The sequence below is a fragment of the Toxotes jaculatrix genome, chromosome 16 (assembly GCF_017976425.1).
Source record: "Toxotes jaculatrix isolate fToxJac2 chromosome 16, fToxJac2.pri, whole genome shotgun sequence".
NCBI lineage: Eukaryota > Metazoa > Chordata > Actinopteri > Toxotidae > Toxotes > Toxotes jaculatrix.
In genome coordinates, this window is record NC_054409.1 from 4,045,832 (window position 1) to 4,069,289 (window position 23,458).

Consider the following 23,458-nt stretch of genomic DNA (forward strand, 5'->3'; position numbering starts at 1 on the left):
AGGAATGCCCATGCGCTAACCTGTTGAAGACTCTCCGTTTTGTGAAGTGGCTTTGTTGATTTGGAGTTACATGTCAGCTTTTGCAGTCTGTCCACAAAGTGGCAGTGTTGCTCTGCAGAAGCTCTCTGGCGTGCGCTACAGAGTGGCGTGTTTAGTCATGACAATTCCCCGTGTTCCCGTTGGAATTGGGGAAGTGGGCGTGGCCTTTCCATGACAAAATGAAGTGTGAGCTCTCCTGTCCGACTTTGCTGCTTGTTTGTGGACGAAATGTGTGCTAGATGTTCTTCTAGTATGCTTTATTTCTAGGCTTTGGTGTGGAACAGCAATGAGTTGAAGCTATTTTTGGCCGGCTTTGCCGTATGGCTGAGCCTTTTGAGTTGGTGAAAGGTCAAACATCTTTGTATAGCGGCAGGGAAAAGTACACGGCAGACAGATGGGCGGAGTTGCTAAGTGGCGGCAATCGATAAGCTGGCTTACAAACGGGACACCGCGACAAGTGACGGTTGTACCAAGAGCTTGATTTGGATGTCAAACGCTTGGGCCTCATCGCTTCTCGGCCTTTTGGCTAAGATCAAGTGTAGTATCTGTTCTTATCAGTTTAATATCTGATATGTCCCCTATATGGGGATAACGTATTAAACCCATTTTTAGGAGAGGGAGCTGAAAAGGGAGCTTGCTCCGCTCACTCCACGCATCGACCTGGCATTGCAGTGCCGCCGGGAACGGTGCACCTTTCTCTTGCTTTGTAGAAAATCAAGCTCTGACACGCATGTTTAGTTAGGAGTCAAACTTTTACAGTGGCTGAAGGAAAATGCGGCTAAGTTTTTATCAAGTGAATTGTGCACAACCAGTCAGTTGATTTACTGATATCACCCAGGGAACCCCGCTCAACAACACAGTGCACTTCAGCTACGATGATTGGTCGCGGACTCCCTGAAGACGCCTGATCGTTTCCCAGACTTTGTAGTCTCCATGTAAAAGCCAGGCCTGGATTTTTCAGGCTGGAGATGCTGGGGGGGCAATGGAGGGGAGGCTGGGATTTAGCATGCGGCAAGCCAAGGGAGGCACACCGCGACGGTGGTAGCTGGGACGACTAGGGTCCTCAGCTGCTCTCTGAGACAGGCCTGTTCTGACTCTTGTTTCTCTTCATAACGCACAAGTCTTTCGCCTTTTACTAAAGACTTCCGTGGAGAGGAACACCAATGAGTTGAAGTTATTTTTGGCTGGCTCGGCCTTATGGCTGAGCCTTTTGAGTTGGTGAAAAGTCAAACATCTTTATAGAGCGCCACAAGTGGGAGCTCCCCTGTCCGACTTTGCTCTTTCTTTGCGGAAGAAATGTGTGCTAGATGTTGTCATTTCGCTGGTATACTTTATTTTTAGGCTTTGGTGGGGATGCTGGTGTCTTTGAGACAAGAAAAGTGTACATGATGACAGTAAAAAAAGAAATAACGCTACTGAATGAACTTATTTCTTCAATATGACAGATGATGCTTGAAAAATATACAGTTGTAAGAAGCAAAGGAAACAAGAGAAGCTTTTACAAAAACAAGGTTCATGCAGCATTTTCACTTTGCACTCATCAAACACACATTCACAGATGACTACATGAATACATGACTTTATGTGTGTACAGGTCTAGTGTTTTTTTTTTTTTTTTGTATTCTTTGACAGAGGCACTGGTACTGACATAGGTCTGAGATGCTAAGAGAGAGAGAGGTTAGGGCGAGGGAAAGCATTATGCCAGAGAGTGTCCTCACAAAGATATAAGTACCGGTATGTGTGAGCGTGTGTTTGTCCTTTGATGCCTTTGATGTATCAAGATTCTACAGTCTGATGTCAGAGGCTGCAGTAAGTGGACACACAGCCAGAGACAAGTTTAGAAGTCAAACAGGAGCAGAAACAGTTGGACTGGACAGGACTTGCTTATGATTTAGGAAGAAAGAAGCCCTCAGATATTTCTGCACAATTATTGACAAGGAAGGGAGGAGCTAGTGCTGTTACAAGGACAAGAGGAAACCACAGGAAAGTCCAGATCAGCTCCAAGGTTTTCGCTGAGTCAATACATGTTAGTAGTTCATGTCAGTGTTTAGTTCATTTAGTCAAATGTTTTGAAAAGTGTCCCACGTGGGCCTTTGCTTTCTTTCCCAAGAGACAGCTTGACTAGTGGCATTTCACACAGTGTTCCTTTGTTTTTGGCAGAGCAGTGCATGATGGGTAGATCCAACAAAGCGCGTTTGCCGCACGCCGCAGCCTATTTGCAGCAGTGTTTGTGTCTTTTCAGCCATAAATGTAACAGACAAAGGGGAGCTGATGCTCAAGGCGCTGAAATGTGGGATTATGCATTGTAGGCACCGTCAGCCAGAGCGCTGTGCCTGGTGACCACCACCCGCTCTCTTCCAGCTGCAGCTCATACTTACCTGGCAGGGGAGATACCATGATCAACAAGGTGGTTCACCCAGGGCGAGGCTCAGCCATTGCACTCCGGCTGTGCTGACCCCTGCGAATTCCCCAAATGTGGGAATCTCGACTGCATAATTTCTGGTAGTGGGGGACTGCGTTCGCGCTCTCCCCTGTTGCGTGCGTGTAGAAGAAAACACAATGTGTCAGGAATGCCCATGCGCTAACCTGTTGAAGACTCTCCGTTTTGTGAAGTGGCTTTGTTGATTTGGAGTTACATGTCAGCTTTTGCAGTCTGTCCACAAAGCGGCAGTGTTGCTCTGCAGAAGCTCTCTGGCGTACGCTACAGAGTGGCGTGTTTAGTCATGACAATTCCCCGTGTTCCCATTGGAATTGGGGAAGCGGGCGTGGCCTTTCCATGACAAAATGAAGTGTGAGCTCTCCTGTCCGACTGTGCCGCTTGTTTGTGGAAGAAATGTGTGCTAGATGTTGTTCTAGTATGCTTTATTTCTAGGTTTTGGTGTGGAACAGCAATGAGTTGAAGCTATTTTTGGCCGGCTTTGCCGTATGGCTGAGCCTTTTGAGTTGGTGAAAGGTCAAACATCTTTGTATAGCGGCAGGGAAAAGTACACGGCAGACAGATGGGCGGAGTTGCTAAGTGGCGGCAATTGACAAGCTGGCTTACAAACGGGACACCGCGACAAGTGACGGTTGTACCAAGAGCTTGATTTGGACGTCAAACGCTTGGGCCTCATCGCTTCTCGGCCTTTTGGCTAAGATCAAGTGTAGTATCTGTTCTTATCAGTTTAATATCTGATATGTCCCCTATATGGGGATAACGTATTAAACCCATTTTTAGGAGAGGGAGCTGAAAAGGGAGCTTGCTCCGCTCACTCCGCTCACTCCACGCATCGACCTGGCATTGCAGTGCCGCCGGGAACGGTGCACCTTTCTCTTGCTTTGTAGAAAATCAAGCTCTGACACGCATGTTTAGTTAGGAGTCAAACTTTTACAGTGGCTGAAGGAAAATGCGGCTAAGTTTTGATCAAGTGAATTGTGCACAACCAGTCAGTTGATTTACTGATATCACCCAGGGAACCCCGCTCAACAACACAGTGCACTTCAGCTACGATGATTGGTCGCGGACTCCCTGAAGACGCCTGATCGTTTCCCAGACTTTGTAGTGTCCATGTAAAAGCCAGGCCTGGATTTTTCAGGCTGGAGATGCTGGGGGGGAGGCAATGGAGGGGAGGCTGGGATTTAGCACGCGGCAAGCCAAGGGAGGCGCACCGCGACGGTGGTAGCTGGGACGACTAGGGTCCTCAGCTGCTCTCTGAGACAGGCCTGTTCTGACTCTTGTTTCTCTTCATAACGCACAAGTCTTTCGCCTTTTACTAAAGACTTCCGTGGAGAGGAACACCAATGAGTTGAAGTTATTTTTGGCTGGCTCGGCCTTATGGCTGAGCCTTTTGAGTTGGTGAAAAGTCAAACATCTTTATAGAGCGCCACAAGTGGGAGCTCCCCTGTCCGACTTTGCTCTTTCTTTGCGGAAGAAATGTGTGCTAGATGTTGTCATTTCGCTGGTATACTTTATTTTTAGGCTTTGGTGGGGATGCTGCCGTCTTTGAGACAAGAAAAGTGTACATGATGACAGTAAAAAAAGAAATAACGCTACTGAATGAACTTATTTCTTCAATATGACAGATGATGCTTGAAAAATATACAGTTGTAAGAAGCAAAGGAAACAAGAGAAGCTTTTACAAAAACAAGGTTCATGCAGCATTTTCACTTTGCACTCATCAAACACACATTCACAGATGACTACATGAATACATGACTTTATGTGTGTACAGGTCTAGTGTTTTTTTTTTTTTTTGTATTCTTTGACAGAGGCACTGCTACTGACATAGGTCTGAGATGCTAAGAGAGAGAGAGGTTAGGGCGAGGGAAAGCATTATGCCAGAGAGTGTCCTCACAAAGATATAAGTACCGGTATGTGTGAGCGTGTGTTTGTCCTTTGATGCCTTTGATGTATCAAGATTCTACAGTCTGATGTCAGAGGCTGCAGTAAGTGGACACACAGCCAGAGACAAGTTCAGAAGTCAAACAGGAGCAGAAACAGTTGGACTGGACAGGACTTGCTTATGATTTAGGAAGAAAGAAGCCCTCAGATATTTCTGCACAATTATTGACAAGGAAGGGAGGAGCTACTGCTGTTACAAGGACAAGAGGAAACCACAGGAAAGTCCAGGTCAGCTCCAAGGTTTTCGCTGAGTCAATACATGTTAGTAGTTCATGTCAGTGTTTAGTTCATTTAGTCAAATGTTTTGAAAAGTGTCCCACGTGGGCCTTTGCTTTCTTTCCCAAGAGACAGCTTGACTAGTGGCATTTCACACAGTGTTCCTTTGTTTTTGGCAGAGCAGTGCATGATGGGTAGATCCAACAAAGCGCGTTTGCCGCACGCCGCAGCCTATTTGCAGCAGTGTTTGTGTCTTTTCAGCCATAAATGTAACAGACAAAGGGGAGCTGATGCTCAAGGCGCTGAAATGTGGGATTATGCATTGTAGGCACCGTCAGCCAGAGCGCGGTGCCTGGTGACCACCACCCGCTCTCTTCCAGCTGCAGCTCATACTTACCTGGCAGGGGAGATACCATGATCAACAAGGTGGTTCACCCAGGGCGAGGCTCAGTCATTGCACTCCGGCTGTGCTGACCCCTGCGAATTCCCCAAATGTGGGAATCTCGACTGCATAATTTCTGGTAGTGGGGGACTGCGTTCGCGCTCTCCCCTGTTGCGTGCGTGTAGAAGAAAACACAATGTGTCAGGAATGCCCATGCGCTAACCTGTTGAAGACTCTCCGTTTTGTGAAGTGGCTTTGTTGATTTGGAGTTACATGTCAGCTTTTGCAGTCTGTCCACAAAGCGGCAGTGTTGCTCTGCAGAAGCTCTCTGGCGTGCGCTACAGAGTGGCGTGTTTAGTCATGACAATTCCCCGTGTTCCCGTTGGAATTGGGGAAGTGGGCGTGGCCTTTCCATGACAAAATGAAGTGTGAGCTCTCCTGTCCGACTGTGCTGCTTGTTTGTGGAAGAAATGTGTGCTAGATGTTCTTCTAGTATGCTTTATTTCTAGGCTTTGGTGTGGAACAGCAATGAGTTGAAGCTATTTTTGGCCGGCTTTGCCGTATGGCTGAGCCTTTTGAGTTGGTGAAAGGTCAAACATCTTTGTATAGCGGCAGGGAAAAGTACACGGCAGACAGATGGGCGGAGTTGCTAAGTGGCGGCAATCGATAAGCTGGCTTACAAACGGGACACCGCGACAAGTGACGGTTGTACCAAGAGCTTGATTTGGACGTCAAAAGGCTTGGGCCTCATCGCTTCTCGGCCTTTTGGCTAAGATCAAGTGTAGTATCTGTTCTTATCAGTTTAATATCTGATATGTCCCCTATATGGGGATAACGTATTAAACCCATTTTTAAGAGAGGGAGCTGAAAAGGGAGCTTGCTCCGCTCACTCCACGCATCGACCTGGCATTGCAGTGCTGCCGGGAACGGTGCACCTTTCTCTTGCTTTGTAGAAAATCAAGTTCTGACACGCATGTTTAGTTAGGAGTCAAACTTTTACAGTGGCTGAAGGAAAATGCGGCTAAGTTTTTATCAAGTGAATTGTGCACAACCAGTCAGTTGATTTACTGATATCACCCAGGGAACCCCGCTCAACAACACAGTGCACTTCAGCTACGATGATTGGTCGCGGACTCCCTGAAGACGCCTGATCGTTTCCCAGACTTTGTAGTCTCCATGTAAAAGCCAGGCCTGGATTTTTCAGGCTGGAGATGCTGGGGGGGCAATGGAGGGGAGGCTGGGATTTAGCACGCGGCAAGCCAAGGGAGGCACACCGCGACGGTGGTAGCTGGGACGACTAGGGTCCTCAGCTGCTCTCTGAGACAGGCCTGTTCTGACTCTTGTTTCTCTTCATAACGCACAAGTCTTTCGCCTTTTACTAAAGACTTCCGTGGAGAGGAACACCAATGAGTTGAAGTTATTTTTGGCTGGCTCGGCCTTATGGCTGAGCCTTTTGAGTTGGTGAAAAGTCAAACATCTTTATAGAGCGCCACAAGTGGGAGCTCCCCTGTCCGACTTTGCTCTTTCTTTGCGGAAGAAATGTGTGCTAGATGTTGTCATTTTGCTGGTATACTTTATTTTTAGGCTTTGGTGGGGATGCTGGTGTCTTTGAGACAAGAAAAGTGTACATGATGACAGTAAAAAAAGAAATAACGCTACTGAATGAACTTATTTCTTCAATATGACAGATGATGCTTGAAAAATATACAGTTGTAAGAAGCAAAGGAAACAAGAGAAGCTTTTACAAAAACAAGGTTCATGCAGCATTTTCACTTTGCACTCATCAAACACACATTCACAGATGACTACATGAATACATGACTTTATGTGTGTACAGGTCTAGTGTTTTTTTTTTTTTTTTGTATTCTTTGACAGAGGCACTGGTACTGACATAGGTCTGAGATGCTAAGAGAGAGAGAGGTTAGGGCGAGGGAAAGCATTATGCCAGAGAGTGTCCTCACAAAGATATAAGTACCGGTATGTGTGAGCGTGTGTTTGTCCTTTGATGCCTTTGATGTATCAAGATTCTACAGTCTGATGTCAGAGGCTGCAGTAAGTGGACACACAGCCAGAGACAAGTTCAGAAGTCAAACAGGAGCAGAAACAGTTGGACTGGACAGGACTTGCTTATGATTTAGGAAGAAAGAAGCCCTCAGATATTTCTGCACAATTATTGACAAGGAAGGGAGGAGCTAGTGCTGTTACAAGGACAAGAGGAAACCACAGGAAAGTCCAGATCAGCTCCAAGGTTTTCGCTGAGTCAATACATGTTAGTAGTTCATGTCAGTGTTTAGTTCATTTAGTCAAATGTTTTGAAAAGTGTCCCACGTGGGCCTTTGCTTTCTTTCCCAAGAGACAGCTTGACTAGTGGCATTTCACACAGTGTTCCTTTGTTTTTGGCAGAGCAGTGCATGATGGGTAGATCCAACAAAGCGCGTTTGCCGCACGCCGCAGCCTATTTGCAGCAGTGTTTGTGTCTTTTCAGCCATAAATGTAACAGACAAAGGGGAGCTGATGCTCAAGGCGCTGAAATGTGGGATTATGCATTGTAGGCACCGTCAGCCAGAGCGCGGTGCCTGGTGACCACCACCCGCTCTCTTCCAGCTGCAGCTCATACTTACCTGGCAGGGGAGATACCATGATCAACAAGGTGGTTCACCCAGGGCGAGGCTCAGTCATTGCACTCCGGCTGTGCTGACCCCTGCGAATTCCCCAAATGTGGGAATCTCGACTGCATAATTTCTGGTAGTGGGGGACTGCGTTCGCGCTCTCCCCTGTTGCGTGCGTGTAGAAGAAAACACAATGTGTCAGGAATGCCCATGCGCTAACCTGTTGAAGACTCTCCGTTTTGTGAAGTGGCTTTGTTGATTTGGAGTTACATGTCAGCTTTTGCAGTCTGTCCACAAAGCGGCAGTGTTGCTCTGCAGAAGCTCTCTGGCGTGCGCTACAGAGTGGCGTGTTTAGTCATGACAATTCCCCGTGTTCCCGTTGGAATTGGGGAAGTGGGCGTGGCCTTTCCATGACAAAATGAAGTGTGAGCTCTCCTGTCCGACTTTGCTGCTTGTTTGTGGACGAAATGTGTGCTAGATGTTCTTCTAGTATGCTTTATTTCTAGGCTTTGGTGTGGAACAGCAATGAGTTGAAGCTATTTTTGGCCGGCTTTGCCGTATGGCTGAGCCTTTTGAGTTGGTGAAAGGTCAAACATCTTTGTATAGCGGCAGGGAAAAGTACACGGCAGACAGATGGGCGGAGTTGCTAAGTGGCGGCAATCGATAAGCTGGCTTACAAACGGGACACCGCGACAAGTGACGGTTGTACCAAGAGCTTGATTTGGATGTCAAACGCTTGGGCCTCATCGCTTCTCGGCCTTTTGGCTAAGATCAAGTGTAGTATCTGTTCTTATCAGTTTAATATCTGATATGTCCCCTATATGGGGATAACGTATTAAACCCATTTTTAGGAGAGGGAGCTGAAAAGGGAGCTTGCTCCGCTCACTCCACGCATCGACCTGGCATTGCAGTGCCGCCGGGAACGGTGCACCTTTCTCTTGCTTTGTAGAAAATCAAGCTCTGACAGGCATGTTTAGTTAGGAGTCAAACTTTTACAGTGGCTGAAGGAAAATGCGGCTAAGTTTTTATCAAGTGAATTGTGCACAACCAGTCAGTTGATTTACTGATATCACCCAGGGAACCCCGCTCAACAACACAGTGCACTTCAGCTACGATGATTGGTCGCGGACTCCCTGAAGACGCCTGATCGTTTCCCAGACTTTGTAGTCTCCATGTAAAAGCCAGGCCTGGATTTTTCAGGCTGGAGATGCTGGGGGGGCAATGGAGGGGAGGCTGGGATTTAGCACGCGGCAAGCCAAGGGAGGCACACCGCGACGGTGGTAGCTGGGACGACTAGGGTCCTCAGCTGCTCTCTGAGACAGGCCTGTTCTGACTCTTGTTTCTCTTCATAACGCACAAGTCTTTCGCCTTTTACTAAAGACTTCCGTGGAGAGGAACACCAATGAGTTGAAGTTATTTTTGGCTGGCTCGGCCTTATGGCTGAGCCTTTTGAGTTGGTGAAAAGTCAAACATCTTTATAGAGCGCCACAAGTGGGAGCTCCCCTGTCCGACTTTGCTCTTTCTTTGCGGAAGAAATGTGTGCTAGATGTTGTCATTTTGCTTGTATACTTTATTTTTAGGCTTTGGTGGGGATGCTGGTGTCTTTGAGACAAGAAAAGTGTACATGATGACAGTAAAAAAAGAAATAACGCTACTGAATGAACTTATTTCTTCAATATGACAGATGATGCTTGAAAAATATACAGTTGTAAGAAGCAAAGGAAACAAGAGAAGCTTTTACAAAAACAAGGTTCATGCAGCATTTTCACTTTGCACTCATCAAACACACATTCACAGATGACTACATGAATACATGACTTTATGTGTGTACAGGTCTAGTGTTTTTTTTTTTTTTTTGTATTCTTTGACAGAGGCACTGGTACTGACATAGGTCTGAGATGCTAAGAGAGAGAGAGGTTAGGGCGAGGGAAAGCATTATGCCAGAGAGTGTCCTCACAAAGATATAAGTACCGGTATGTGTGAGCGTGTGTTTGTCCTTTGATGCCTTTGATGTATCAAGATTCTACAGTCTGATGTCAGAGGCTGCAGTAAGTGGACACACAGCCAGAGACAAGTTCAGAAGTCAAACAGGAGCAGAAACAGTTGGACTGGACAGGACTTGCTTATGATTTAGGAAGAAAAAAGCCCTCAGATATTTCTGCACAATTATTGACAAGGAAGGGAGGAGCTACTGCTGTTACAAGGACAAGAGGAAACCACAGGAAAGTCCAGATCAGCTCCAAGGTTTTCGCTGAGTCAATACATGTTAGTAGTTCATGTCAGTGTTTAGTTCATTTAGTCAAATGTTTTGAAAAGTGTCCCACGTGGGCCTTTGCTTTCTTTCCCAAGAGACAGCTTGACTAGTGGCATTTCACACAGTGTTCCTTTGTTTTTGGCAGAGCAGTGCATGATGGGTAGATCCAACAAAGCGCGTTTGCCGCACGCCGCAGCCTATTTGCAGCAGTGTTTGTGTCTTTTCAGCCATAAATGTAACAGACAAAGGGGAGCTGATGCTCAAGGCGCTGAAATGTGGGATTATGCATTGTAGGCACCGTCAGCCAGAGCGCGGTGCCTGGTGACCACCACCCGCTCTCTTCCAGCTGCAGCTCATACTTACCTGGCAGGGGAGATACCATGATCAACAAGGTGGTTCACCCAGGGCGAGGCTCAGTCATTGCACTCCGGCTGTGCTGACCCCTGCGAATTCCCCAAATGTGGGAATCTCGACTGCATAATTTCTGGTAGTGGGGGACTGCGTTCGCGCTCTCCCCTGTTGCGTGCGTGTAGAAGAAAACACAATGTGTCAGGAATGCCCATGCGCTAACCTGTTGAAGACTCTCCGTTTTGTGAAGTGGCTTTGTTGATTTGGAGTTACATGTCAGCTTTTGCAGTCTGTCCACAAAGCGGCAGTGTTGCTCTGCAGAAGCTCTCTGGCGTGCGCTACAGAGTGGCGTGTTTAGTCATGACAATTCCCCGTGTTCCCGTTGGAATTGGGGAAGTGGGCGTGGCCTTTCCATGACAAAATGAAGTGTGAGCTCTCCTGTCCGACTTTGCTGCTTGTTTGTGGACGAAATGTGTGCTAGATGTTCTTCTAGTATGCTTTATTTCTAGGCTTTGGTGTGGAACAGCAATGAGTTGAAGCTATTTTTGGCCGGCTTTGCCGTATGGCTGAGCCTTTTGAGTTGGTGAAAGGTCAAACATCTTTGTATAGCGGCAGGGAAAAGTACACGGCAGACAGATGGGCGGAGTTGCTAAGTGGCGGCAATCGATAAGCTGGCTTACAAACGGGACACCGCGACAAGTGACGGTTGTACCAAGAGCTTGATTTGGATGTCAAACGCTTGGGCCTCATCGCTTCTCGGCCTTTTGGCTAAGATCAAGTGTAGTATCTGTTCTTATCAGTTTAATATCTGATATGTCCCCTATATGGGGATAACGTATTAAACCCATTTTTAGGAGAGGGAGCTGAAAAGGGAGCTTGCTCCGCTCACTCCACGCATCGACCTGGCATTGCAGTGCCGCCGGGAACGGTGCACCTTTCTCTTGCTTTGTAGAAAATCAAGCTCTGACACGCATGTTTAGTTAGGAGTCAAACTTTTACAGTGGCTGAAGGAAAATGCGGCTAAGTTTTTATCAAGTGAATTGTGCACAACCAGTCAGTTGATTTACTGATATCACCCAGGGAACCCCGCTCAACAACACAGTGCACTTCAGCTACGATGATTGGTCGCGGACTCCCTGAAGACGCCTGATCGTTTCCCAGACTTTGTAGTGTCCATGTAAAAGCCAGGCCTGGATTTTTCAGGCTGGAGATGCTGGGGGGGCAATGGAGGGGAGGCTGGGATTTAGCATGCGGCAAGCCAAGGGAGGCACACCGCGACGGTGGTAGCTGGGACGACTAGGGTCCTCAGCTGCTCTCTGAGACAGGCCTGTTCTGACTCTTGTTTCTCTTCATAACGCACAAGTCTTTCGCCTTTTACTAAAGACTTCCGTGGAGAGGAACACCAATGAGTTGAAGTTATTTTTGGCTGGCTCGGCCTTATGGCTGAGCCTTTTGAGTTGGTGAAAAGTCAAACATCTTTATAGAGCGCCACAAGTGGGAGCTCCCCTGTCCGACTTTGCTCTTTCTTTGCGGAAGAAATGTGTGCTAGATGTTGTCATTTCGCTGGTATACTTTATTTTTAGGCTTTGGTGGGGATGCTGCCGTCTTTGAGACAAGAAAAGTGTACATGATGACAGTAAAAAAAGAAATAACGCTACTGAATGAACTTATTTCTTCAATATGACAGATGATGCTTGAAAAATATACAGTTGTAAGAAGCAAAGGAAACAAGAGAAGCTTTTACAAAAACAAGGTTCATGCAGCATTTTCACTTTGCACTCATCAAACACACATTCACAGATGACTACATGAATACATGACTTTATGTGTGTACAGGTCTAGTGTTTTTTTTTTTTTTTTGTATTCTTTGACAGAGGCACTGGTACTGACATAGGTCTGAGATGCTAAGAGAGAGAGAGGTTAGGGCGAGGGAAAGCATTATGCCAGAGAGTGTCCTCACAAAGATATAAGTACCGGTATGTGTGAGCGTGTGTTTGTCCTTTGATGCCTTTGATGTATCAAGATTCTACAGTCTGATGTCAGAGGCTGCAGTAAGTGGACACACAGCCAGAGACAAGTTTAGAAGTCAAACAGGAGCAGAAACAGTTGGACTGGACAGGACTTGCTTATGATTTAGGAAGAAAGAAGCCCTCAGATATTTCTGCACAATTATTGACAAGGAAGGGAGGAGCTAGTGCTGTTACAAGGACAAGAGGAAACCACAGGAAAGTCCAGATCAGCTCCAAGGTTTTCGCTGAGTCAATACATGTTAGTAGTTCATGTCAGTGTTTAGTTCATTTAGTCAAATGTTTTGAAAAGTGTCCCACGTGGGCCTTTGCTTTCTTTCCCAAGAGACAGCTTGACTAGTGGCATTTCACACAGTGTTCCTTTGTTTTTGGCAGAGCAGTGCATGATGGGTAGATCCAACAAAGCGCGTTTGCCGCACGCCGCAGCCTATTTGCAGCAGTGTTTGTGTCTTTTCAGCCATAAATGTAACAGACAAAGGGGAGCTGATGCTCAAGGCGCTGAAATGTGGGATTATGCATTGTAGGCACCGTCAGCCAGAGCGCTGTGCCTGGTGACCACCACCCGCTCTCTTCCAGCTGCAGCTCATACTTACCTGGCAGGGGAGATACCATGATCAACAAGGTGGTTCACCCAGGGCGAGGCTCAGCCATTGCACTCCGGCTGTGCTGACCCCTGCGAATTCCCCAAATGTGGGAATCTCGACTGCATAATTTCTGGTAGTGGGGGACTGCGTTCGCGCTCTCCCCTGTTGCGTGCGTGTAGAAGAAAACACAATGTGTCAGGAATGCCCATGTGCTAACCTGCTGAAGGCTCTCCATTTTGTGAAGTGGCTTTGTTGATTTGGAGTTACATGTCAGCTTTTGCAGTCTGTCCACAAAGCGGCAGTGTTGCTCTGCAGAAGCTCTCTGGCGTACGCTACAGAGTGGCGTGTTTAGTCATGACAATTCCCCGTGTTCCCATTGGAATTGGGGAAGCGGGCGTGGCCTTTCCATGACAAAATGAAGTGTGAGCTCTCCTGTCCGACTGTGCCGCTTGTTTGTGGAAGAAATGTGTGCTAGATGTTGTTCTAGTATGCTTTATTTCTAGGTTTTGGTGTGGAACAGCAATGAGTTGAAGCTATTTTTGGCCGGCTTTGCCGTATGGCTGAGCCTTTTGAGTTGGTGAAAGGTCAAACATCTTTGTATAGCGGCAGGGAAAAGTACACGGCAGACAGATGGGCGGAGTTGCTAAGTGGCGGCAATTGACAAGCTGGCTTACAAACGGGACACCGCGACAAGTGACGGTTGTACCAAGAGCTTGATTTGGACGTCAAACGCTTGGGCCTCATCGCTTCTCGGCCTTTTGGCTAAGATCAAGTGTAGTATCTGTTCTTATCAGTTTAATATCTGATATGTCCCCTATATGGGGATAACGTATTAAACCCATTTTTAGGAGAGGGAGCTGAAAAGGGAGCTTGCTCCGCTCACTCCGCTCACTCCACGCATCGACCTGGCATTGCAGTGCCGCCGGGAACGGTGCACCTTTCTCTTGCTTTGTAGAAAATCAAGCTCTGACACGCATGTTTAGTTAGGAGTCAAACTTTTACAGTGGCTGAAGGAAAATGCGGCTAAGTTTTGATCAAGTGAATTGTGCACAACCAGTCAGTTGATTTACTGATATCACCCAGGGAACCCCGCTCAACAACACAGTGCACTTCAGCTACGATGATTGGTCGCGGACTCCCTGAAGACGCCTGATCGTTTCCCAGACTTTGTAGTGTCCATGTAAAAGCCAGGCCTGGATTTTTCAGGCTGGAGATGCTGGGGGGGAGGCAATGGAGGGGAGGCTGGGATTTAGCACGCGGCAAGCCAAGGGAGGCGCACCGCGACGGTGGTAGCTGGGACGACTAGGGTCCTCAGCTGCTCTCTGAGACAGGCCTGTTCTGACTCTTGTTTCTCTTCATAACGCACAAGTCTTTCGCCTTTTACTAAAGACTTCCGTGGAGAGGAACACCAATGAGTTGAAGTTATTTTTGGCTGGCTCGGCCTTATGGCTGAGCCTTTTGAGTTGGTGAAAAGTCAAACATCTTTATAGAGCGCCACAAGTGGGAGCTCCCCTGTCCGACTTTGCTCTTTCTTTGCGGAAGAAATGTGTGCTAGATGTTGTCATTTCGCTGGTATACTTTATTTTTAGGCTTTGGTGGGGATGCTGCCGTCTTCGAGACAAGAAAAGTGTACATGATGACAGTAAAAAAAGAAATAACGCTACTGAATGAACTTATTTCTTCAATATGACAGATGATGCTTGAAAAATATACAGTTGTAAGAAGCAAAGGAAACAAGAGAAGCTTTTACAAAAACAAGGTTCATGCAGCATTTTCACTTTGCACTCATCAAACACACATTCACAGATGACTACATGAATACATGACTTTATGTGTGTACAGGTCTAGTGTTTTTTTTTTTTTGTATTCTTTGACAGAGGCACAGGTACTGACATAGGTCTGAGATGCTAAGAGAGAGAGAGGTTAGGGCGAGGGAAAGCATTATGCCAGAGAGTGTCCTCACAAAGATATAAGTACCGGTATGTGTGAGCGTGTGTTTGTCCTTTGATGCCTTTGATGTATCAAGATTCTACAGTCTGATGTCAGAGGCTGCAGTAAGTGGACACACAGCCAGAGACAAGTTTAGAAGTCAAACAGGAGCAGAAACAGTTGGACTGGACAGGACTTGCTTATGATTTAGGAAGAAAGAAGCCCTCAGATATTTCTGCACAATTATTGACAAGGAAGGGAGGAGCTACTGCTGTTACAAGGACAAGAGGAAACCACAGGAAAGTCCAGATCAGCTCCAAGGTTTTCGCTGAGTCAATACATGTTAGTAGTTCATGTCAGTGTTTAGTTCATTTAGTCAAATGTTTTGAAAAGTGTCCCACGTGGGCCTTTGCTTTCTTTCCCAAGAGACAGCTTGACTAGTGGCATTTCACACAGTGTTCCTTTGTTTTTGGCAGAGCAGTGCATGATGGGTAGATCCAACAAAGCGCGTTTGCCGCACGCCGCAGCCTATTTGCAGCAGTGTTTGTGTCTTTTCAGCCATAAATGTAACAGACAAAGGGGAGCTGATGCTCAAGGCGCTGAAATGTGGGATTATGCATTGTAGGCACCGTCAGCCAGAGCGCTGTGCCTGGTGACCACCACCCGCTCTCTTCCAGCTGCAGCTCATACTTACCTGGCAGGGGAGATACCATGATCAACAAGGTGGTTCACCCAGGGCGAGGCTCAGCCATTGCACTCCGGCTGTGCTGACCCCTGCGAATTCCCCAAATGTGGGAATCTCGACTGCATAATTTCTGGTAGTGGGGGACTGCGTTCGCGCTCTCCCCTGTTGCGTGCGTGTAGAAGAAAACACAATGTGTCAGGAATGCCCATGTGCTAACCTGCTGAAGGCTCTCCATTTTGTGAAGTGGCTTTGTTGATTTGGAGTTACATGTCAGCTTTTGCAGTCTGTCCACAAAGCGGCAGTGTTGCTCTGCAGAAGCTCTCTGGCGTACGCTACAGAGTGGCGTGTTTAGTCATGACAATTCCCCGTGTTCCCATTGGAATTGGGGAAGTGGGCGTGGCCTTTCCATGACAAAATGAAGTGTGAGCTCTCCTGTCCGACTGTGCTGCTTGTTTGTGGAAGAAATGTGTGCTAGATGTTGTTCTAGTATGCTTTATTTCTAGGCTTTGGTGTGGAACAGCAATGAGTTGAAGCTATTTTTGGCCGGCTTTGCCGTATGGCTGAGCCTTTTGAGTTGGTGAAAGGTCAAACATCTTTGTATAGCGGCAGGGAAAAGTACACGGCAGACAGATGGGCGGAGTTGCTAAGTGGCGGCAATTGATAAGCTGGCTTACAAACGGGACACCGCGACAAGTGACGGTTGTACCAAGAGCTTGATTTGGACGTCAAAACCTTGGGCCTCATCGCTTCTCGGCCTTTTGGCTAAGATCAAGTGTAGTATCTGTTCTTATCAGTTTAATATCTGATATGTCCCCTATATGGGGATAACGTATTAAACCCATTTTTAGAAGAGGGAGCTGAAAAGGGAGCTTGCTCCGCTCACTCCACGCATCGACCTGGCATTGCAGTGCCGCCGGGAACGGTGCACCTTTCTCTTGCTTTGTAGAAAATCAAGCTCTGACACGCATGTTTAGTTAGGAGTCAAACTTTTACAGTGGCTGAAGGAAAATGCGGCTAAGTTTTGATCAAGTGAATTGTGCACAACCAGTCAGTTGATTTACTGATATCACCCAGGGAACCCCGCTCAACAACACAGTGCACTTCAGCTACGATGACTGGTCGCGGACTCCCTGAAGACGCCTGATCGTTTCCCAGACTTTGTAGTGTCCATGTAAAAGCCAGGCCTGGATTTTTCAGGCTGGAGATGCTGGGGGGGAGGCAATGGAGGGGAGGCTGGGATTTAGCACGCGGCAAGCCAAGGGAGGCGCACCGCGACGGTGGTAGCTGGGACGACTAGGGTCCTCAGCTGCTCTCTGAGACAGGCCTGTTCTGACTCTTGTTTCTCTTCATAACGCACAAGTCTTTCGCCTTTTACTAAAGACTTCCGTGGAGAGGAACACCAATGAGTTGAAGTTATTTTTGGCTGGCTCGGCCTTATGGCTGAGCCTTTTGAGTTGGTGAAAAGTCAAACATCTTTATAGAGCGCCACAAGTGGGAGCTCCCCTGTCCGACTTTGCTCTTTCTTTGCGGAAGAAATGTGTGCTAGATGTTGTCATTTCGCTGGTATACTTTATTTTTAGGCTTTGGTGGGGATGCTGCCGTCTTCGAGACAAGAAAAGTGTACATGATGACAGTAAAAAAAGAAATAACGCTACTGAATGAACTTATTTCTTCAATATGACAGATGATGCTTGAAAAATATACAGTTGTAAGAAGCAAAGGAAACAAGAGAAGCTTTTACAAAAACAAGGTTCATGCAGCATTTTCACTTTGCACTCATCAAACACACATTCACAGATGACTACATGAATACATGACTTTATGTGTGTACAGGTCTAGTGTTTTTTTTTTTTTTTGTATTCTTTGACAGAGGCACAGGTACTGACATAGGTCTGAGATGCTAAGAGAGAGAGAGGTTAGGGCGAGGGAAAGCATTATGCCAGAGAGTGTCCTCACAAAGATATAAGTACCGGTATGTGTGAGCGTGTGTTTGTCCTTTGATGCCTTTGATGTATCAAGATTCTACAGTCTGATGTCAGAGGCTGCAGTAAGTGGACACACAGCCAGAGACAAGTTTAGAAGTCAAACAGGAGCAGAAACAGTTGGACTGGACAGGACTTGCTTATGATTTAGGAAGAAGGAAGCCCTCAGATATTTCTGCACAATTATTGACAAGGAAGGGAGGAGCTACTGCTGTTACAAGGACAAGAGGAAACCACAGGAAAGTCCAGATCAGCTCCAAGGTTTTCGCTGAGTCAATACATGTTAGTAGTTCATGTCAGTGTTTAGTTCATTTAGTCAAATGTTTTGAAAAGTGTCCCACGTGGGCCTTTGCTTTCTTTCCCAAGAGACAGCTTGACTAGTGGCATTTCACACAGTGTTCCTTTGTTTTTGGCAGAGCAGTGCATGATGGGTAGATCCAACAAAGCGCGTTTGCCGCACGCCGCAGCCTATTTGCAGCAGTGTTTGTGTCTTTTCAGCCATAAATGTAACAGACAAAGGGGAGCTGATGCTCAAGGCGCTGAAATGTGGGATTATGCATTGTAGGCACCGTCAGCCAGAGCGCTGTGCCTGGTGACCACCACCCGCTCTCTTCCAGCTGCAGCTCATACTTACCTGGCAGGGGAGATACCATGATCAACAAGGTGGTTCACCCAGGGCGAGGCTCAGTCATTGCACTCCGGCTGTGCTGACCCCTGCGAATTCCCCAAATGTGGGAATCTCGACTGCATAATTTCTGGTAGTGGGGGACTGCGTTCGCGCTCTCCCCTGTTGCGTGCGTGTAGAAGAAAACACAATGTGTCAGGAATGCCCATGTGCTAACCTGCTGAAGGCTCTCCATTTTGTGAAGTGGCTTTGTTGATTTGGAGTTACATGTCAGCTTTTGCAGTCTGTCCACAAAGCGGCAGTGTTGCTCTGCAGAAGCTCTCTGGCGTACGCTACAGAGTGGCGTGTTTAGTCATGACAATTCCCCGTGTTCCCATTGGAATTGGGGAAGTGGGCGTGGCCTTTCCATGACAAAATGAAGTGTGAGCTCTCCTGTCCGACTGTGCTGCTTGTTTGTGGAAGAAATGTGTGCTAGATGTTGTTCTAGTATGCTTTATTTCTAGGCTTTGGTGTGGAACAGCAATGAGTTGAAGCTATTTTTGGCCGGCTTTGCCGTATGGCTGAGCCTTTTGAGTTGGTGAAAGGTCAAACATCTTTGTATAGCGGCAGGGAAAAGTACACGGCAGACAGATGGGCGGAGTTGCTAAGTGGCGGCAATTGATAAGCTGGCTTACAAACGGGACACCGCGACAAGTGACGGTTGTACCAAGAGCTTGATTTGGACGTCAAACGCTTGGGCCTCATCGCTTCTCGGCCTTTTGGCTAAGATCAAGTGTAGTATCTGTTCTTATCAGTTTAATATCTGATATGTCCCCTATATGGGGATAACGTATTAAACCCATTTTTAGAAGAGGGAGCTGAAAAGGGAGCTTGCTCCGCTCACTCCACGCACTCCACGCATCGACCTGGCATTGCAGTGCCGCCGGGAACGGTGCACCTTTCTCTTGCTTTGTAGAAAATCAAGCTCTGACACGCATGTTTAGTTAGGAGTCAAACTTTTACAGTGGCTGAAGGAAAATGCGGCTAAGTTTTGATCAAGTGAATTGTGCACAACCAGTCAGTTGATTTACTGATATCACCCAGGGAACCCCGCTCAACAACACAGTGCACTTCAGCTACGATGATTGGTCGCGGACTCCCTGAAGACGCCTGATCGTTTCCCAGACTTTGTAGTGTCCATGTAAAAGCCAGGCCTGGATTTTTCAGGCTGGAGATGCTGGGGGGGAGGCAATGGAGGGGAGGCTGGGATTTAGCACGCGGCAAGCCAAGGGAGGCGCACCGCGACGGTGGTAGCTGGGACGACTAGGGTCCTCAGCTGCTCTCTGAGACAGGCCTGTTCTGACTCTTGTTTCTCTTCATAACGCACAAGTCTTTCGCCTTTTACTAAAGACTTCCGTGGAGAGGAACACCAATGAGTTGAAGTTATTTTTGGCTGGCTCGGCCTTATGGCTGAGCCTTTTGAGTTGGTGAAAAGTCAAACATCTTTATAGAGCGCCACAAGTGGGAGCTCCCCTGTCCGACTTTGCTCTTTCTTTGCGGAAGAAATGTGTGCTAGATGTTGTCATTTCGCTGGTATACTTTATTTTTAGGCTTTGGTGGGGATGCTGCCGTCTTTGAGACAAGAAAAGTGTACATGATGACAGTAAAAAAAGAAATAACGCTACTGAATGAACTTATTTCTTCAATATGACAGATGATGCTTGAAAAATATACAGTTGTAAGAAGCAAAGGAAACAAGAGAAGCTTTTACAAAAACAAGGTTCATGCAGCATTTTCACTTTGCACTCATCAAACACACATTCACAGATGACTACATGAATACATGACTTTATGTGTGTACAGGTCTAGTGTTTTTTTTTTTTTGTATTCTTTGACAGAGGCACAGGTACTGACATAGGTCTGAGATGCTAAGAGAGAGAGAGGTTAGGGCGAGGGAAAGCATTATGCCAGAGAGTGTCCTCACAAAGATATAAGTACCGGTATGTGTGAGCGTGTGTTTGTCCTTTGATGCCTTTGATGTATCAAGATTCTACAGTCTGATGTCAGAGGCTGCAGTAAGTGGACACACAGCCAGAGACAAGTTCAGAAGTCAAACAGGAGCAGAAACAGTTGGACTGGACAGGACTTGCTTATGATTTAGGAAGAAAGAAGCCCTCAGATATTTCTGCACAATTATTGACAAGGAAGGGAGGAGCTACTGCTGTTACAAGGACAAGAGGAAACCACAGGAAAGTCCAGATCAGCTCCAAGGTTTTCGCTGAGTCAATACATGTTAGTAGTTCATGTCAGTGTTTAGTTCATTTAGTCAAATGTTTTGAAAAGTGTCCCACGTGGGCCTTTGCTTTCTTTCCCAAGAGACAGCTTGACTAGTGGCATTTCACACAGTGTTCCTTTGTTTTTGGCAGAGCAGTGCATGATGGGTAGATCCAACAAAGCGCGTTTGCCGCACGCCGCAGCCTATTTGCAGCAGTGTTTGTGTCTTTTCAGCCATAAATGTAACAGACAAAGGGGAGCTGATGCTCAAGGCGCTGAAATGTGGGATTATGCATTGTAGGCACCGTCAGCCAGAGCGCTGTGCCTGGTGACCACCACCCGCTCTCTTCCAACTGCAGCTCATACTTACCTGGCAGGGGAGATACCATGATCAACAAGGTGGTTCACCCAGGGCGAGGCTCAGCCATTGCACTCCGGCTGTGCTGACCCCTGCGAATTCCCCAAATGTGGGAATCTCGACTGCATAATTTCTGGTAGTGGGGGACTGCGTTCGCGCTCTCCCCTGTTGCGTGCGTGTAGAAGAAAACACAATGTGTCAGGAATGCTCATGTGCTAACCTGCTGAAGGCTCTCCATTTTGTGAAGTGGCTTTGTTGATTTGGAGTTACATGTCAGCTTTTGCAGTCTGTCCACAAAGCGGCAGTGTTGCTCTGCAGAAGCTGTCTGGCGTACGCTACAGAGTGGCGTGTTTAGTCATGACAATTCCCCGTGTTCCCATTGGAATTGGGGAAGTGGGCGTGGCCTTTCCATGACAAAATGAAGTGTGAGCTCTCCTGTCCGACTGTGCTGCTTGTTTGTGGAAGAAATGTGTGCTAGATGTTGTTCTAGTATGCTTTATTTCTAGGCTTTGGTGTGGAACAGCAATGAGTTGAAGCTATTTTTGGCCGGCTTTGCCGTATGGCTGAGCCTTTTGAGTTGGTGAAAGGTCAAACATCTTTGTATAGCGGCAGGGAAAAGTACACGGCAGACAGATGGGCGGAGTTGCTAAGTGGCGGCAATTGATAAGCTGGCTTACAAACGGGACACCGCGACAAGTGACGGTTGTACCAAGAGCTTGATTTGGACGTCAAAACCTTGGGCCTCATCGCTTCTCGGCCTTTTGGCTAAGATCAAGTGTAGTATCTGTTCTTATCAGTTTAATATCTGATATGTCCCCTATATGGGGATAACGTATTAAACCCATTTTTAGGAGAGGGAGCTGAAAAGGGAGCTTGCTCCGCTCACTCCACGCATCGACCTGGCATTGCAGTGCCGCCGGGAACGGTGCACCTTTCTCTTGCTTTGTAGAAAATCAAGCTCTGACACGCATGTTTAGTTAGGAGTCAAACTTTTACAGTGGCTGAAGGAAAATGCGGCTAAGTTTTGATCAAGTGAATTGTGCACAACCAGTCAGTTGATTTACTGATATCACCCAGGGAACCCCGCTCAACAACACAGTGCACTTCAGCTACGATGATTGGTCGCGGACTCCCTGAAGACGCCTGATCGTTTCCCAGACTTTGTAGTGTCCATGTAAAAGCCAGGCCTGGATTTTTCAGGCTGGAGATGCTGGGGGGGAGGCAATGGAGGGGAGGCTGGGATTTAGCACGCGGCAAGCCAAGGGAGGCGCACCGCGACGGTGGTAGCTGGGACGACTAGGGTCCTCAGCTGCTCTCTGAGACAGGCCTGTTCTGACTCTTGTTTCTCTTCATAACGCACAAGTCTTTCGCCTTTTACTAAAGACTTCCGTGGAGAGGAACACCAATGAGTTGAAGTTATTTTTGGCTGGCTCGGCCTTATGGCTGAGCCTTTTGAGTTGGTGAAAAGTCAAACATCTTTATAGAGCGCCACAAGTGGGAGCTCCCCTGTCCGACTTTGCTCTTTCTTTGCGGAAGAAATGTGTGCTAGATGTTGTCATTTCGCTGGTATACTTTATTTTTAGGCTTTGGTGGGGATGCTGCCGTCTTCGAGACAAGAAAAGTGTACATGATGACAGTAAAAAAAAAATAACGCTACTGAATGAACTTATTTCTTCAATATGACAGATGATGCTTGAAAAATATACAGTTGTAAGAAGCAAAGGAAACAAGAGAAGCTTTTACAAAAACAAGGTTCATGCAGCATTTTCACTTTGCACTCATCAAACACACATTCACAGATGACTACATGAATACATGACTTTATGTGTGTACAGGTCTAGTGTTTTTTTTTTTTTTGTATTCTTTGACAGAGGCACTGCTACTGACATAGGTCTGAGATGCTAAGAGAGAGAGAGGTTAGGGCGAGGGAAAGCATTATGCCAGAGAGTGTCCTCACAAAGATATAAGTACCGGTATGTGTGAGCGTGTGTTTGTCCTTTGATGCCTTTGATGTATCAAGATTCTACAGTCTGATGTCAGAGGCTGCAGTAAGTGGACACACAGCCAGAGACAAGTTCAGAAGTCAAACAGGAGCAGAAACAGTTGGACTGGACAGGACTTGCTTATGATTTAGGAAGAAAGAAGCCCTCAGATATTTCTGCACAATTATTGACAAGGAAGGGAGGAGCTACTGCTGTTACAAGGACAAGAGGAAACCACAGGAAAGTCCAGATCAGCTCCAAGGTTTTCGCTGAGTCAATACATGTTAGTAGTTCATGTCAGTGTTTAGTTCATTTAGTCAAATGTTTTGAAAAGTGTCCCACGTGGGCCTTTGCTTTCTTTCCCAAGAGACAGCTTGACTAGTGGCATTTCACACAGTGTTCCTTTGTTTTTGGCAGAGCAGTGCATGATGGGTAGATCCAACAAAGCGCGTTTGCCGCACGCCGCAGCCTATTTGCAGCAGTGTTTGTGTCTTTTCAGCCATAAATGTAACAGACAAAGGGGAGCTGATGCTCAAGGCGCTGAAATGTGGGATTATGCATTGTAGGCACCGTCAGCCAGAGCGCTGTGCCTGGTGACCACCACCCGCTCTCTTCCAACTGCAGCTCATACTTACCTGGCAGGGGAGATACCATGATCAACAAGGTGGTTCACCCAGGGCGAGGCTCAGCCATTGCACTCCGGCTGTGCTGACCCCTGCGAATTCCCCAAATGTGGGAATCTCGACTGCATAATTTCTGGCAGTGGGGGACTGCGTTCGCGCTCTCCCCTGTTGCGTGCGTGTA

The 23,458-nt window shown here is 47.1% G+C and overlaps 27 non-coding genes across 27 annotated transcripts; all 27 read left to right on the forward strand.

Moving 5' to 3' along the window:
* Window positions 1-545: 545 nt before the first annotated feature.
* LOC121196554 lies at window positions 546-736 on the forward strand. The gene has a single exon (XR_005896003.1). It is a non-coding gene; the product is annotated as a U2 spliceosomal RNA (small nuclear RNA).
* A 394-nt stretch (window positions 737-1,130) lies between these two features.
* LOC121196061 lies at window positions 1,131-1,245 on the forward strand. Its single transcript, XR_005895543.1, has one exon. It is a non-coding gene; the product is annotated as a U5 spliceosomal RNA (small nuclear RNA).
* Window positions 1,246-2,409: 1,164 nt separating this feature from the next.
* LOC121196139 lies at window positions 2,410-2,573 on the forward strand. The gene has a single exon (XR_005895617.1). It is a non-coding gene; the product is annotated as a U1 spliceosomal RNA (small nuclear RNA).
* Window positions 2,574-3,150: 577 nt separating this feature from the next.
* LOC121196695 lies at window positions 3,151-3,350 on the forward strand. The gene has a single exon (XR_005896135.1). It is a non-coding gene; the product is annotated as a U2 spliceosomal RNA (small nuclear RNA).
* Window positions 3,351-3,747: 397 nt separating this feature from the next.
* On the forward strand, window positions 3,748-3,862 carry LOC121196062. Its single transcript, XR_005895544.1, has one exon. It is a non-coding gene; the product is annotated as a U5 spliceosomal RNA (small nuclear RNA).
* A 1,163-nt stretch (window positions 3,863-5,025) lies between these two features.
* Window positions 5,026-5,189, forward strand: LOC121196354. Its single transcript, XR_005895820.1, has one exon. It is a non-coding gene; the product is annotated as a U1 spliceosomal RNA (small nuclear RNA).
* Window positions 5,190-5,767: 578 nt separating this feature from the next.
* Window positions 5,768-5,958, forward strand: LOC121196637. Its single transcript, XR_005896082.1, has one exon. It is a non-coding gene; the product is annotated as a U2 spliceosomal RNA (small nuclear RNA).
* Window positions 5,959-6,352: 394 nt separating this feature from the next.
* LOC121196063 lies at window positions 6,353-6,467 on the forward strand. The gene has a single exon (XR_005895545.1). It is a non-coding gene; the product is annotated as a U5 spliceosomal RNA (small nuclear RNA).
* A 1,164-nt stretch (window positions 6,468-7,631) lies between these two features.
* Window positions 7,632-7,795, forward strand: LOC121196355. Its single transcript, XR_005895821.1, has one exon. It is a non-coding gene; the product is annotated as a U1 spliceosomal RNA (small nuclear RNA).
* Window positions 7,796-8,372: 577 nt separating this feature from the next.
* LOC121196555 lies at window positions 8,373-8,563 on the forward strand. The gene has a single exon (XR_005896004.1). It is a non-coding gene; the product is annotated as a U2 spliceosomal RNA (small nuclear RNA).
* A 394-nt stretch (window positions 8,564-8,957) lies between these two features.
* Window positions 8,958-9,072, forward strand: LOC121196064. The gene has a single exon (XR_005895546.1). It is a non-coding gene; the product is annotated as a U5 spliceosomal RNA (small nuclear RNA).
* A 1,164-nt stretch (window positions 9,073-10,236) lies between these two features.
* Window positions 10,237-10,400, forward strand: LOC121196357. The gene has a single exon (XR_005895822.1). It is a non-coding gene; the product is annotated as a U1 spliceosomal RNA (small nuclear RNA).
* A 577-nt stretch (window positions 10,401-10,977) lies between these two features.
* On the forward strand, window positions 10,978-11,168 carry LOC121196556. Its single transcript, XR_005896005.1, has one exon. It is a non-coding gene; the product is annotated as a U2 spliceosomal RNA (small nuclear RNA).
* Window positions 11,169-11,562: 394 nt separating this feature from the next.
* LOC121196065 lies at window positions 11,563-11,677 on the forward strand. The gene has a single exon (XR_005895547.1). It is a non-coding gene; the product is annotated as a U5 spliceosomal RNA (small nuclear RNA).
* A 1,164-nt stretch (window positions 11,678-12,841) lies between these two features.
* On the forward strand, window positions 12,842-13,005 carry LOC121196151. Its single transcript, XR_005895628.1, has one exon. It is a non-coding gene; the product is annotated as a U1 spliceosomal RNA (small nuclear RNA).
* A 577-nt stretch (window positions 13,006-13,582) lies between these two features.
* LOC121196696 lies at window positions 13,583-13,782 on the forward strand. The gene has a single exon (XR_005896136.1). It is a non-coding gene; the product is annotated as a U2 spliceosomal RNA (small nuclear RNA).
* A 397-nt stretch (window positions 13,783-14,179) lies between these two features.
* LOC121196066 lies at window positions 14,180-14,294 on the forward strand. Its single transcript, XR_005895548.1, has one exon. It is a non-coding gene; the product is annotated as a U5 spliceosomal RNA (small nuclear RNA).
* A 1,161-nt stretch (window positions 14,295-15,455) lies between these two features.
* Window positions 15,456-15,619, forward strand: LOC121196164. Its single transcript, XR_005895639.1, has one exon. It is a non-coding gene; the product is annotated as a U1 spliceosomal RNA (small nuclear RNA).
* A 577-nt stretch (window positions 15,620-16,196) lies between these two features.
* On the forward strand, window positions 16,197-16,387 carry LOC121196505. The gene has a single exon (XR_005895958.1). It is a non-coding gene; the product is annotated as a U2 spliceosomal RNA (small nuclear RNA).
* A 397-nt stretch (window positions 16,388-16,784) lies between these two features.
* LOC121196067 lies at window positions 16,785-16,899 on the forward strand. Its single transcript, XR_005895549.1, has one exon. It is a non-coding gene; the product is annotated as a U5 spliceosomal RNA (small nuclear RNA).
* Window positions 16,900-18,062: 1,163 nt separating this feature from the next.
* Window positions 18,063-18,226, forward strand: LOC121196358. Its single transcript, XR_005895823.1, has one exon. It is a non-coding gene; the product is annotated as a U1 spliceosomal RNA (small nuclear RNA).
* Window positions 18,227-18,803: 577 nt separating this feature from the next.
* On the forward strand, window positions 18,804-19,003 carry LOC121196690. The gene has a single exon (XR_005896131.1). It is a non-coding gene; the product is annotated as a U2 spliceosomal RNA (small nuclear RNA).
* Window positions 19,004-19,400: 397 nt separating this feature from the next.
* LOC121196068 lies at window positions 19,401-19,515 on the forward strand. Its single transcript, XR_005895550.1, has one exon. It is a non-coding gene; the product is annotated as a U5 spliceosomal RNA (small nuclear RNA).
* Window positions 19,516-20,676: 1,161 nt separating this feature from the next.
* LOC121196175 lies at window positions 20,677-20,840 on the forward strand. Its single transcript, XR_005895650.1, has one exon. It is a non-coding gene; the product is annotated as a U1 spliceosomal RNA (small nuclear RNA).
* Window positions 20,841-21,417: 577 nt separating this feature from the next.
* On the forward strand, window positions 21,418-21,608 carry LOC121196558. Its single transcript, XR_005896006.1, has one exon. It is a non-coding gene; the product is annotated as a U2 spliceosomal RNA (small nuclear RNA).
* Window positions 21,609-22,005: 397 nt separating this feature from the next.
* On the forward strand, window positions 22,006-22,120 carry LOC121196071. Its single transcript, XR_005895552.1, has one exon. It is a non-coding gene; the product is annotated as a U5 spliceosomal RNA (small nuclear RNA).
* A 1,161-nt stretch (window positions 22,121-23,281) lies between these two features.
* Window positions 23,282-23,445, forward strand: LOC121196290. Its single transcript, XR_005895758.1, has one exon. It is a non-coding gene; the product is annotated as a U1 spliceosomal RNA (small nuclear RNA).
* The last annotated feature ends 13 nt before the right edge of the window (window positions 23,446-23,458 follow it).